The 16,197-nt window shown below is 29.1% G+C and overlaps 1 protein-coding gene and 1 long non-coding RNA gene across 4 annotated transcripts in view; one reads left to right on the top strand and one right to left on the bottom strand.

The window, feature by feature from the left end:
* LOC100165015 (sphingomyelin phosphodiesterase) overlaps nucleotides 1-16,197 on the top strand; it is a 32,208-nt gene that overhangs the window by 425 nt on the left and 15,586 nt on the right. The window contains exon 1 of one of the 3 annotated variants that reach the window (XM_003241853.4): nucleotides 8,213-8,730. The exons of the other annotated variants lie outside the window; for them this stretch is intronic. The gene's annotated coding sequence lies outside the window, so the exon portion shown is untranslated. Of the gene's footprint in view, nucleotides 1-8,212; nucleotides 8,731-16,197 lie in introns of those variants that run through there. 3 annotated transcript variants of the gene reach the window in all.
* LOC115033724 lies at nucleotides 651-1,793 on the bottom strand. Its single transcript, XR_003839024.1, has 2 exons — nucleotides 1,438-1,793; nucleotides 651-1,199 (listed from the first exon to the last, which is right to left on the bottom strand). It is a non-coding gene; the product is annotated as an uncharacterized LOC115033724 (long non-coding RNA).

The raw sequence follows: 16,197 nt of genomic DNA, 5'->3' as shown, positions 1-16,197 counted from the left end.
CCACATGGTAAAATAAAATTGGTATTTTCTGTTAGAATAGTCAATAACACTTATAGAAACAATCACACATATTTTCAACTATGATATTATTAATATTTCGTATTTACCAATTACCACTTACCAGTGTCTTATCGCATTGAGATAACCAATAAGATAATATTCATTGAGTGGGACAAGACCATCGCCGTAATTTACATAAATCATGTTTTAACATACAAGAATTAATACACAATCGCTAAATTATTTTGTTGTCATTCTAGGGTTGGTCAAACAAGGTGGGGAATGAGGGGAATAGATCCCCCATGACCTTTTTTTTAATGTTTAAGATCTGATTACAATAAATTATATTTTTAACAATTGAATAGGGGATAGTATTATAGTTAAAAACTAGCCATATCCCCCCCCTCACATGACAAAATCATTTTACCAGCACTACTGTGCATTCGGGATGTTGTAATAAATCATTCACAAATCGGTGCGCATGAATAATTATGAGTATAATACTATAATAAAAGTACATTGCACTGTCGGAGATCAGCACAACTCGATATGAATGCCTCTAATTACGAATAATTTTAATTATTCTATAATTTACGGCGTTAGATATAAGTCATGAGTATGTGGTACAAATAAACACTTCGACACCAATATAACCAGAATTACAAAATTATTATATATTCATATAAATTCAATGAGCGTAATTCCTCTAAGTTCGTAAAATTGCCATTATTTTCTTCGATGAAATATGAAATTTAAACTACTTAATTTTACAAAAACCTGCAATGACCACCAACGAAGTATCCGATGAATGCAGATGATTGAATCATTTGAATCATTGTAATAATATATAAATTATTGTGTCTTGTCTTTTTTCCATGTAATAAGTAGTTATGATGGTTAAGTCAGCGGCATTATCCACATTTGAGTTAAAATGCTTTTTTTCTTAAAAACGTGATTCGACATAATATTTTGACGGTGTTGTGAACGGAAAATGTATAGCAATTATTCGTAAACCGACAAAAGCCGCAGTACTGAAGCTGTTACACGTTGTTCTCCGACAAAATTACAACAATAATATTGGTCGGATGCGGACATCGCTACTTTACATAAGCTCTATCTATCCACTGTAGCGGACTTCCGACTCCGGTGACGGTGTACGACCTCGGTCCGGCACAATCACTGCGAGTGTTGTGTTCCTCCTATAGAAATTTCAATTAGTTCAATTTCGGTTATTTATATGAGTTATAATATTAGGTAGGTATAGGTATATATCATTTATGACTGACGTATCGTTATGCAGAGACAAACGGCAACCCGTCGAGTTCGATCAATGATAATTATTAATTATTATTGCATAATATTATTATCACCGTCGTAGACGATCGTTGATCTCGCGCAGAGACCGACGACGGTAATAGTGTAATGCGTTGTACTTACTTGGGTACATAATAATAATATGACATCTCCACCGAACTAATAAAAAATAATCGTCTTTAGTTCTTTCCAGACATTATTGTATTGCACGATTACCGGATTACGTAGAGCCGATACCGTTATCACGATACGAATGATGATTGTCAGAGCGTGCGCAACAACGCTTTAGTTCTGATGATAAGGAACGGAACAAATTTCAGACAACAATCGTTTATGCTGTATAATATAATGTGTAACGTGTAGCGGCATACGAAACCTAGCAATGAGTAAATTGTATTTCATCCATATAAACAACACTTCAACATTATTAATATTAAATATCACGAGTAGGAGGCACCTGTAGTCTATAATAATATATAGTGATTATTGGTTCGACGAAAAAATCAATTTTTAAACCTGTTAATTCTGTAAGAAAATACCTATAATATATAAATCATAAATATATATATTAATAAAATAATAACCATTCATTTTATAGGTATATACCTAGTGGGAATCAGGTAATTTTACATTTTATTAGTTTCTATGGTGATAGACACTATAACAAACCGTTACCCAAAATCGATTAGAAAATAAAAATATCTGTACCTAGTCCAAAAAAAAAATGTATATTAAAATCTAATAAATAAAAAACGCAGGTTTTTAGATTCTGAGCAGAGCGAGGAAGCTAGTGATTTTACAATGATGTTTATTATTTTTTTTTTATCCTGTAATTGTATCCAAAATTTCTAACAGAAGGACAACGTATAGTTTCTTATTTTTTAGCAAATTGGATCAAGATGGTACTTTAAAGAGGTCATTTTTCGATTTTCTCAATAGTTATTTAATGCCACAGGAAAAAGCACCGACAAATTACGAAAAACCGCTAAAAACGGGATTTTAATTTATAACGCTAATACAATATACATATACATAATATGTAGGTTGTAGGTACAATAAAAATGTGATATGTCACCTAACGTTACTGGACATGGGACATCAAGCTTAAACGATACCGCTATTACGCCGTCACTAAAATAGGCGGTCATCGAAAAATGTGATTTTCATTTCGGTCAAAACGAAGAAGGTTCGATATCTGCCAAATGTATTTCTACTTATATTATTGAGATGGAGTTTGAGAACCCCCAGTCTGTCTGCAGTGCTATCGACCATCGATGTATCTATCACCTATGTCGATAAACGATTTGATATTGAAGATATCGTATAAATAGATAATTGATTTTAAACGTAGAAATTCCTATACATTTTATAAATGAACATAAATCTATCTAACCTGCAATATGGCGCTATATCACGTGGATATATCTATAGTGTCTGTGTTATCGTGATCGGAGTTCTATGATCGGATCTGTGAGTACTGAGGCAACAATGACGAAATTACGAGTATTAGTAGCATATTTTCAGCCCCCCCCCCCCCCGAAATTTTTTACACAGTTTTTCAAACTGGAAAAATGCGTTGGAAACTTTTCAATCGCATTCAAATAAATTGTACCATCAAAAATATGTAGAATCTGCTGAACACTTTTTATCTGTACAACGGGGCTTACAACCAAATATTGTTCAACAAATTGATGTAGGTTTAAAAAAACAGATTGAAGAAAATAAAAAAAAACTTCGTCCAATAGTTAATACTGTATAATAATGTCGGGTAGGCAAGAAATTCCATTTCGGGGTACTTCGGATTTTGGACGATTGACGGTAAGCGATAGCGAACCTATAATAAACGACGGTAATTTTCGTGCAATTTTACGAATGCGTGTTAAATCTGGAGATTCGGAATTAAAAAATCATATTGAAAGTGATCCAGGTAATGCACTTTATACTAGCCCGGATATACAAAATGAATTTATTTCGATATAGTATTTATAGTACGTTTTACACATTTTTTTATTTTTTTGATATATGTATTGTATATAGTTAACTTGTATACTAAAGTGTAATGAATTATAATTATTAATGTAGAAATATAAGATAATGTACATAGTTACCTACCGAAATTTTTAAAAAAATGTCATGTTCTTAATTTAAATAATATTTTTTATAATTTCATATTTTATTACATAATATAACATTTATACTCTAACCCCCCCCCCCCCCAAAAAAAAATATTTTTCTGGCTACGACCTTGCAAAGATGTACCACAGCAGTTACCGTACTTTACACCACGCTGCAGTGCTACGTATATTTATTCCGATCGTATTAGGGTGCACCGGTGGGCGGTTTCGAGGGGGTGGTAGGACAATCCCTTTGAGACTTGGTTAATTCCTTTTAGGTACTTAATAATTAGCTATCCAGTATCCAATATCTGATGCAAAGAATTTACATTGGCGTTGTAATTTCAGGTTCATGATTTTTCCAAAAGTATAACGAATTCCATTAAAAACAAATAATAGTAACAACGCTCATTACACTATGGCATTAAACAAAGAAAATTCAGATTACATATTATAGATACTAAAACATATTAAACATAATACACTTAAATTTGTAATATATTATTGTAAAATTGAAAATTCTTATAAGTCTAAATACTTTGTAGGTACTTTAACTATACATAGAGCTTAGATCTCATAGAATCATTTTTTTTCGGATGCCAATCTATATTTTGATGTATGGATAGATAGAATATAATATAATATAGTAATATCGTTTTCAAATATTTAAATTACATATAGATACAAAAGCATTACATACACACACACACACACACACACACGGTTCTACACTAAAATATACACACCCACCAAAATTGCAAAATTATGGCCTACCCAGTGACCTTATTTACTTGAGTACCTACGTATATACTATACTATGGTATGTTAAGTTTTCTTTGTGTGCTAATTATGTTTGGCTTTTTAATTTTTAATTTTTTTGTTCCGAATTCAACAAACCCAATCTTGAATAATAATTGGTACATGTTTTCAAATCTCTCACTTTCTATTCAATGATTTTTATTTAATTCCTAATTCCACATTATATTCAAAAATATCTGAGTGTTTATAGACTATTATAATTATTAAATTACGTAAGGGTTATACATTTATAATTGTAGTGAAAAGTTCTTGACTTTGTGTATTTTATTATAAGTGATGCCAGCCTGAATTATTGTCCAATTGTTCGTTGTGAACCTTAAGCCCAAACATAAGAACTTTAAATTAAATATGAAGCACATGCTGACAGGCGACGGCCTTATTATTTATTGATATCCATAACCAAAAGTTTCAGGAAAAAGATTTAATGTAGGTATACTAACTACCTGTTAAAGTTATTACCACGGTGTGTTCAAATCCGATTCTTCGGTTGTCGCCAACTTGGTTGAAAATTACCCATTATTACAAAATAAGAGTGGTATTCTATAGTCACTCGATCACGCAAAAACAGTTGCTTACCCATTGTCAAGCCATTCTCCTTCATTCTACGTATTTAACAATACATATATTATTATAATAATAACATAAAAATATTATAGCTGGTAGGTAATAAAAAAAACTAAAACCCATTGTTATAACGATTTTATTTAATATAGCAGACAGGCAACAATTACCTAAAATGTACCTTGTTACATTTTGAATAAAGTTTTAAGATATAGATACTCTGTAAAAAAATATAATTTGCAAATCAATAAAAAATATTATTACCTAAGTATATTTTATACTAATCGTGTATTCCAAAAAAATGATCCAATCATTTTTTTTTCTAAATTTAACAACATCACATGGTTTATTGAATTATGAATATTAATAAATATTAGTATTATGGGTACACCTACTATTATAATCTGAAGTAGAATAAAAGATAGAAAAGACCATTCAAATTGGTTTGAATGTCCTTAAAAATTGCGTTGTTGGGGCCTGGTGTGGCTCTGTGGTTGGCCTCAGTCACTAACGTTTTCTGAGGTCAAGCATCGCCTGGCGCCACTAGTTCCCAGATGGGTAACCACCCGGGTTTTTAGTGACGAATCCTCAGCCCACATATACACATGGTCCTCAACCAATCGCGGTAACCCAAAATGCTAATGGCTATATAGTTGGCAGTTGCCACTTGCCGATGCTTAAGATTGATAAAAATAAATAAATACAAAAAGTGGGCAAGTAGGTGCACTCTGCTGTACAGTAGATTACAAGTGGGTCACTATAAGGGATGGTGTTAAATTTGGTTTCAATTTTCAATGATATGATATCATTGTATACAAAAAACGATTATGAGCGAAGACGGTTTGTCAGCCTACCTAAGATATTTTATATTATATTTAAATTGTTCCTATTAATACGGTAGCCGATTAAGTTATTATTATAACTATTTGTTTATTATCATGTTAGTACACAATAATATACTTAAGAAGTTTTAAGTTTCAAGTACCCACGAATAATATTTTAAAATAAAACACAAAACTAAAATCGTTCTTCTTCGTTTAAATATCTGATCCAAATATAAACATAAGATAACTTTAAAAAATAACTGTGCTTTATATTTTGGTTACAGAATAACCTACTAACGTGGAACCGTATTTTCAATTTTCAATCCTTACCTATAAAGTAGAACATTTTATGAATTTTTAACTAGAAATAATTATATTTAAATTTTAAATTTGATACATTTTGTCAAAATGCAAACTTTAAAGTTTAAACGCTTATAAAAAAAATGTGTGCATTTGTATTTTTATTATTTTTCAACTGCTATTGTAACAATATATCAGGAGCCTTGAATTACATTTTCATGCTTTTTGACCCAACAAATAAATTAAAATTGAAAATATCTGTAAACAGCTCAAATTGAGTCAAAATATTTTGAAAATTTTATCAAGTATAGAAAATGATAATATAATCAACTGACATATAAATGTACCTACGGTTATTTGTTTTAAAGTTATAACAAAAACCAAAATTCCCGTTTTTCCTTAATTTTTATTTTGTCTTTCCCTGCTCTTTTGAAACCTATTGGAAATTTTAATATTTTACCTCCCGAATGCACCAACTAGATTCACTTTTCCATCGAACAAGATACTGTTGAAGAAAATCGAAGCAGTGTTAGTACTCCAAACGGTAATGACAAACACAAAAATAAATAAACAAAACAATTTTTAAAAGAACACACATCATAGCTCCGCTCAGAATCCAAAATGTACGTTGTAAAGAATTTTATGACACCACTTATTGACTTAATTTATATAATTTATTCGATAAGAATAAATGTAAACAGATATTAATTCATATTTTAATAAATCTACATACCTGCATTTCACAACACTAAATGGTTTAAAGTTCAACAATTAATATTTTACATCATAACTAAATAATTGTTATAGTATTTTCCAAGACATAAATTACATCTATTAAATTTTGACAGTTTCATTATGTTTGAATTACGATCAGACAAATTACCAACTACCGAAAATTATGAACTCTGCTCATATAAATAACAGTGATTTTAATTTAAAATTAAAATATTTAATTATTATCATCTATTTAATGAATACTATAACAGTGGTGAGATAACAATACAGTTTATTATTATGTTTATTGTACATGGTTCATTCATGTACTGTACCTTTATATTAATTGATTATTTATGTCTGTATCAATATTTTTTAATGTACCTAGTAATATTTTATATATTATGTATTTACTATTTTCAAGTCAAGTTTAAGTGAAAATTCAATAAAAGAACTCATAATCATTATACACAAATGCTTCTTTATTATCATTAAAAATAAAAAGTAATTAAATGAACACGGTGGGTAGTGACAGGTGACGTTGAATAAATAATCATATAATTCAGTCGATCACATATTCCTATACTAAAATTAAAAATAGTGAGTAAAATGTCTATACTATAATATTATTAAGTACCTAACTTTATTAACATAACAATCCAAATTTATTAATTTACCTATGTATATCTGTTGGCTATAAAATAATTAATTTTTAATTTATAATATATATTATTATGATAACCTCACTTGAAAACAGAAATTATAACTTTGTTATAAAGCGCTTGCCTTTTCAATTTTCAAAGCATTTTGTTTTTTTATTTAAGTCTACATTTAATATTCTGGTGTCCATTTGTTCTCATTTTCAGTTTCAATTTTGCTGTACAATTCTATTTTCAGTTATTTTTCAATTTTATTTTACCGGTTTACAAATCATATTTCGAAACTAGTTTTAAGCACTGTTAAAAAAATAACAGCATAATCTAAAAAATGTGGTCTCCTAGTGTCGTGTCCTCAAAAACGCTGAATGTACCCGCGCAACAATAATTTTCGAAAATCGTCTTCAACAACGGTGGTTATTATGCAGATATACATAAGTTCGAGAGTTGTACGACGAGCTCGGTCGTCATAATATAATAATATAATATAATGTATAACAGCGACCGACTAACAAGCGGCGTCGTGTGTAGTAAGTATGAATTATAATAATATCGTAAACGACGAACAAACGAACAATACAGTAATGCAATATTATTGTTGTACACGATTTTCGGTGCCGACTCGAGAAAAAAAAACAAAAACCTATATACGAAGACGAACGCCAATAATAATAATAATTAACAACACGCCACGAGCGTTATATTATGCGTGTTTAGGCAGTTGTTGTATTATAATGTGTATAAATAATATTAATAGTACCTCGGAGACTTAAGTGAGCGTCCGGTACGTGGCAGCACTGTGCTAATTATTACTATATCTATATAACGCGTCGTGTGTGTGTGTGTGTGTGTGTGTGTGTGTGTGTGCTCTCGCGGCCAACGGTATACGAAAATCCACTGGTGCAATGGTGCAGTCGGTAATATCGTGTCCACTGTGATACTTTCTCGTGTTACCTACACCGCGCAGTCGTCGCCGTCGCCGCGCGCCGTTCCGTATTCGAAAAATAATACAGTGAACGGTTTTACTCGAATATTATTTTATTTAAATTATATTCTATTATATTATGCTCGCTCGATGTTCTTCTACGGTTAGTTCGATATTATAAGTTACGATAAATCATCATCAGATGCGCGTATTTCGACCACCACGGTACATAATATTATAATAAAATAAATAAAACATCGACAGAGTGCAAATTCGTTCGAAACCGCGTTTTGTTCTTGGAAATTAAATTTTTTTTTTTTATTTGCCAATACATTATTGTGTGTTACTGTAAAGCGTGATCTCGGCAGTAGGTATGTTGACTGTTTAAAACGCAATTTTTCCCGTCGGAACGTAAAAAATTACGACAAAAAGAAAAAGAGGAAAAAGCGTGTTGATCGCCGATTCATGGTGGTTATTTTGAACACGAAATAAGTGGCTCGCACGTGAGTATAAAAAAAGAAATTAATAAATCATACGTTTTATTGACACACTCACACATGTGAATATCGCTTTCACTCGAACCTATCCAAGTCGTAAGTACGCGCACGCGACCATTGTAAACACATTTTTTAAAGTTCCGGGAACGGAGGTGAAATCTTTTGGATCCGGAAACGGTCGGTTCGCCGGCAGTATTTTTATATTCACGACCACTCGGCAAAAGATCACAAGTGCATATATAAAATAGACGAACAATAACATTATTCTTTCAAAAACCACAGCCTTTAATATTATATCTATATTAGCACCTATATAAGTTGATTGTATAAGAAATATGTAGATTTTAACCCCATTGCTATAAATAGGTGTCCCATATTTCCGAATGCAACCGTTTGAAGTGTATAACGGATTATATTATAATATGATTATATAGGTGTGCGAGATATCTGAGGTAACACAATATATCTACTCTAGTTGTAGAAGAAACTCATCATGACTGTATTTTAATTTTCGTAGGTATGTACATTAATTCTAACCCGCTATTCTGTTAGTAACCACAATCGAGTAAAACAAGTTTTTGCCAACTTTTATTTGAAACACTGTAAATATTTACCGATATAAAATAATTATCCATCCAGTGCACACACACCAAACGGGTTCATCTTATTTTCTTTTTATATATTAATAATAATAACAGTGAGTACGTACGTCTCAGTGGGGAGTCATCTTTAACCATGTAAAACATAATAGTAAATATCAATATCATTAGTATAGCTATTGTTACCAGAATATTGACAATTGGCGTTTTGTTGTTGCTTATTACGATGGTGTATCAATCAAAATATTAGTACGTAAATAAATACGCGAATTATTAACGGTTGTATAAAATACTACTCTAGTTGTAGATTCATTAGGTGTAAGTAACTCATATTATCAGTCATAAGTCATGACAGATATGAAAAATACATAATTATAACAAATTGGGTTCTTTTATTTTCATGAATGGCGTTCTAAAAACGCGTTTCTCGGCAGTTTGAATTAAAAAAAATTAACTATTTTGGTGGGAACATTATTATAATACTTACTACTGTAGTAGTACTATAGTCTATAATACCAATTGTTATACATAATAATATTATATTATACTATATTTTACCTAATAACACAATTTACACATAAAAACAAGCGCATAGTTCGGCCATATTACCTATAAGTACAACTAATTAAAAATATTATATTAATTTTACATACGTTTGATCCTAACATAATATCAAACTATTTTTAAAAACTTCAAGTCCAAAAATAAATCACATTTTAAAAACAATAATTTAATTTTGTTAGTTTCGTATGGATATTTTTATATTTCCCTAAGTATATAGAATAGAAAAATATAGCTCTCGTAAATCGATAACGATAAATAAGCAATGTATCTGCATAATAAATTAACCTTGAAAAAGTTCAAGCTTTTCTACCTATATCTATTATTTATTAAATTTGTTTATACGCCATAGTATGCTATGTTCTGATTTAAAATAATCAATCAAAATAAATTGCAGTGAATCGTTAAATGTAAATTTGTCAAATTTAATTTTTCTGAATACATTGTCGTGATTGTAAAAGAATAATATATTAAATTACAGTATAAGTATAAACCTTGAAAATCATTACCTACCATTATATTATATTTTATTAGTTTAATGCAATAATAAAATGTGTTTCATAGTTTTCGAAAAGTGTTATGGAATATTATGGACTATTTCAAACACTAAAATATCGTTTTACAAGACGCACTTTCAGCGTAATAATTCTTTACTTTTGGAAGTTCTTTAATCACTTCTGACCACACACCAGCCATAATATTTGTGCGCTCACCACAACTATTATAGTGATCAAATGTGAGCGAAAGTCGTTTTTTCTTTAATCCTCGATCGCAAATCAGACGATGCGGTTAGTTATGATTTTCATCTGGGTGTAGATTGATGATGGTCTATTGCTGTACGCGTGTTCTATGCTGCTATATACCTGGCATGTGTGTGTACTGTGTAATGTATATTATATAGTGAGAGTGGCACGTCAAAACGGTTGTATGACTGTCGATCGGTGGTGAGTGTCATTTCCAAGTAGGTTAATCTCAACACACTGGTCACGTACCAATATTATTATTTTATTATTATCGCTATAGTATGGTCGACGACATCTGCTGCAGGGCACCGGGAAATAAAATGTGTATACCTACTACTGTTTAGGAATAATAATATTATGACCCAGGAATCGGAACTAAACATTATATATTATGTTCATAAACATCAAACGAGTGACGACAACGATTTTTAAACGTTATTTTTAGGGGTAAGCCCTAAGCCCCCCCTCAAAAAAAAAGTGTCCATAGCCCCTCAAACATTTCCTACATTTTGTTTTAAGCTTATTCATTATTATCAAAGTAAGGCTTTAGCCTCACCCCCAAATCCCAAACGTCGTCTATGATAACGTCATAACGAAACACTAAGATTAACGTTTAAAACGTTCATAATAACATTATAAGTGATAACATTTATCGGTCATCAGTAATAAACATCACAAATATAAGTCATTTAAATGAAAACTGTGAAAATACAATTTTTCTTTCTGTTTTTCAAATTTTCAACAATAATATTGTTTACAACACGTTTTTATTTACCTAATATTATTATGATTATTATGTCTATTTATAATTTATACAATAATTGTATGTACTCGTATTGCCTATTTACTTATCTATATTCTTCACGAACTATTACAATAGATGTGCATAATATTAGAGCGTTTTATCTACTATTTGTTTCTCCTTCGTCCTATTGTTAAAACTCGAAGTACGTTCATACTATTATAATATACAATGTTACAAAATATAACATATCATCCAAATACATATTTATTTAGTTTAGTTAAACTACTGTCTGCGTTATGATTTCTAGCTACACATTAAATTATTCAAATACATGCATTTTGATACCATAAATATTTTAACTTTTAAGACTACGCAAATTTAGAGTACTTATGCTAGTTTTCCGTTATAACTTTGTTATTATATCTAATGGTGTTAAAAATAATAATAATGTAGGAAATGTGGATATACTTAAGTTATGATTCAACAAAACTCCCCGCGTGTAACAACCGTGACAATTTAATACAAGTATTCCAAAAGAAAAAAAATACTATATCAACCGGTTGATTCGGTCATGTAGCGGACCACCGAGACTAGGTCAAGGTTACAATGGCAACAATCTTTATAATAATCGTTAAATATTGATACAGACCTAAATTTTTAGAGCTGGCTAATGATAACAGAAAAAAATTTTTATAGGTAGCTAACTGTTTTTTTAATTTCTTTATCAAACGTTGTTTTATATATAATACCTACCTATACTTTAAACACATTTATGTTGTAGACAAAAAAATTCGGTGCTGAAAATATTTCCAATTCAAAATAATTGCTTAAATTGCCATGTACCTCTGGCAGATAAAACACGTTTTTTTATTTTATTTTCACAATAATTTCTATTTCCCATTTATTTTCAATATGTTCTCAAAACATATAATTGGCCACTTACTTTGAAAACTATACCTGTCCTATTTCGTAATTCCACGCTTCTGACGCTTGACAAAGATCTAATATAATGTATAGTTATTTACGTGTCAAAAACAACTAATTTATATCATTAACCGTAAAAAGACATAATGCCACTTCTTTACTTTAAATTTGCACAAATTCGTAAACAAATAATATTTCATAAATAAAATTCGAAAAATTAAATATAAATCGTAATTAAATATTTATTGCTAGTGATTATAGCTTTTGAAATAAAATAGCACAATGTATGTGTTGAGTGGCACTGTTGTTTTTAATGGTTGAATAATTTATCTTTTTTTTTTTAATAAAAAACCGATAATTTAACCCTGTCAAATGTATAGATTTTTCTATTACGAGCGTAGTAGAGGCTTACATTTTAAATTGTTTTCAGAAACTCTTAAGGCTTATGTTGTAAAATTATAAAAATTGCTTACCACTTATATACGCTCAATAGCAACTAGGTATCGTATTATTAGTCGTTAGGTAACAACTCTCGCCACTGCCCACTTATGTTCGTTATTTCTATAATTAAGGCATAATAAAAATATATTATGTAGATACATGAAATACCTAATTAGTATTAACAAGAACTATCATCATTCAATTCATTCAATTATATACGATAAAAAATAAAGGCATTTCGGTTCAAAATTATAATGAAAGAAGTGCGGCTATGTAAAAAGTAATAACTAATAACGATAACATTTTATCTCGAAATATTAATGAGGTACCTACAATGTTACGAGGGTTGTATACTTGTATAGTCTATAGTATATACTAAAGACCATCATATTATATATGCCACATTAGTGATTTGATGAACACCGCAAACAAGAAATGTGTCTTACCAATTGTGTCTTACCAATCTTAGATTAAAGGTTACTGCCGGAAATCGTTATCGCTTAGACCATGTGTCTACTTAAATTTAGATAATTATTCAAAAACCATTTATATCTTGAAGTTTAATTATAGTAGATTAAAAATAATGAAATTAAAAAAAATATCACTTGAATTCGACAGAAGTATTAAATATTTCTAAGTTGTATAAGTAGTCTAGACCCTTGTTCTATTAAAACCAATACAAAATTATAATATTTAGGTAGCAATCTATATAAAATGTATTATGTTAGTATTATATTTATATTATTTATAGGTACCTAGGTCCTAGGTTAATATGTACATATACACGTATATTTCTCCGCCGCCATCCATTTCAATTTTTCAACTTTTTCCAACGCCAATATTTAGTGCTCAATTCCTGTCACCACTCCCGGAATTCCTGCTCAAACACCGCTACCGAAAAATTTTTTAAAAAAACTGCGTGTGGGGCGGGGAAACGTTTCCATATACGCCACATGGTGTATACTATTGCACATGTTTTTATCTTTCATTTACCATTTATAATACAATATTACTCTCGGATTTTTTACTTACCATAATATATATTGTATTCATTGTGAGTTGATGATATTTATACAACTATACAAGTAGTAAAATTATTAATTTTATTGCTTTTAACTTCGTTAGTTGAATAAAATATTTTGACTTTTGTAATATTCCAAATAAGCTGAATATGTTGCAATAAACCAATTGAAAATCTTTATCGTCATTATAATATAATCACTGATGTCGCACAAAAATATTTTATTGATGATGAAAACAAAATTAAAGACCTTGTTTTAATTTTTTCCTATTCATATTAAATTTGATTGATATAAACTTTATAGGTGCTATTATTTTAATAGTGAAGTACGTACGTTCAAATTGTATCATTGATTTTGAGTATGTAGGTAGACCGTAGATACCTAAGTAGTTTCGTTGAACAGTGAAATTAACAAAATCAATAAAACTGAACGTGTCATTTTAAATTACGTAAGATTTAAATTATATCTTCAGGTTATAATGAGGCTTATGTATATCAATTATACAAGATAAAAATTATATCAGGTTATTTAAATCGATAATTAATACGAATATATAGTATTTAGGTTATACGTACCTATATATTAATACGTATGCATTAATTTTATGTCTTTCAAACATCAACCAAACCTAGAAACAATGTAATTATAAAATACATTATAATACCCATCAATTAAACAAATAGAAAAAATGACGTAAAATAATGAAAACTCATTATATATTTATAAAATTATACGTATTTTGAAATAAAAAATGACTCAATCTTTATTTACAGGTAGTTTTACGGCACCTGGTGGAGTTTTAAGTTTTACCCAAACAGCCCTTTTACAATGACATAAAACGACGAGAATTCTCTCCCTTATATTACTTAACGCGTATCCTTCTCAAAGATCTTATCGTTTGGGTTATTATTTTGTTTTTATACATATCGGCTATCTTGGTATTTTTCCCAATCCTCGTGTTATTTGAAATAAACAAGAAAAAGATTTCTAATAAAAATGTAAATTATTTTATTAATTTAAGTACATTCCGATTCCATCTACAATTTTAAATTGTATTCTAAAAGGACATATTATTTTAGTTGTTCCTTAGATTATAACGATACAAATAATACAAAATAACAAATTAAGTAGTAATTATTGGTTTTACTTTTTAATAAAACGTACTTTATTTGGAAAATACTTAGCTTATGTTGTAAAATCCTAATTTTTAATTAGGATTCTATTTTAAAAAAACTTACTTTCACTCCTTTGAAAATGTATATATTACCTACCTACATTACCTGATTTACATAATATTTGCAAAAATGAATATATGTCAATTAACGGAGAATATATTGTAAAAATTCATTGTAATATATAATATAGTCTCGGTGTCTCTCAGTTACTAACATAGGTACTCATTTCATCAGATATTTAATAATATTTAATACTTATCTAAGGATCAATTTTTTAACGAAGTCCCCATTCGATTTATATCGCGGAATTACCTTCAAGTAGGTATTTAAACCTGTAATATTATATTTCATTTTTAGTTCCGTTATTGACGTTATAAGTATTAATTTCTACTGAGTCAAGGATTTATGAAATATGAATGGGTACGTGAATAAAATATATTATATTCCAACCGGAAAAATACTTCTTGATGGATGAAATAATTTCTTGTTCACATTGTAATTGATTTTTGAAATTGAATAACTATTTTACATAAGTTTAACTATAAAATATATATAATTCAAAATTAAAATAAGTACCTACTATAAAATATAAAAAAGTACTCTAGGCTCTAAAATAGTTAATAATATAATCTTAACATTCAACATTATTTCCTATTTCTAAAAAATGACCTTAATAAGAAATAATCTATCTAATCTGTAATCTTTGTTGCTATAGTATCCTTAAGACAATAAGAAATTACTGAATAAGTACCTAAATAACAACATATTTCACTAACAAATACGTACAATACGTTATAACAAAAAATCTCTACAAGCTAATTAATTTACAATAATGGTCGATACTATTTTGGATCACAAGACAAAACATATTTTGTTAAATTTGGTAAAATATTCTAAGATCTCGGACTTTTAAAATAAATTATGTAATAACTAATAAATGTGGATTTTTATAAGTTTAATATACTCAATATACAAATTATTAAATAAATGCTATTTTTTTATAATAAGATAAAATAAAATATAATGTGCACAAAATTAAATAATAATTTGTAAATTCATAATATTTTAATTTATCTATACGTATGGTTAATCTTGTTCAGTTTCCTTGGATGTCAGTATGGCATCATTGGAATGTTGTATACTTTTAGTAGCTACTTAAATAATACTTGTCATGAACTTAATATTCATGATTCATCATAGGCGTGCGCAGACCTCAATTTTTTTGGGGGAGGGGGGCCTACAATATTTTTCTGCCCTCTCTTA

The sequence above is a fragment of the Acyrthosiphon pisum genome, chromosome A1, assembly GCF_005508785.2.
Source record: "Acyrthosiphon pisum isolate AL4f chromosome A1, pea_aphid_22Mar2018_4r6ur, whole genome shotgun sequence".
Classification (NCBI taxonomy): domain Eukaryota; kingdom Metazoa; phylum Arthropoda; class Insecta; order Hemiptera; family Aphididae; genus Acyrthosiphon; species Acyrthosiphon pisum.
The sequence above is the reverse complement of the archived record's forward strand: the minus strand, read 5'-3'. Positions and strand labels throughout refer to the sequence as shown.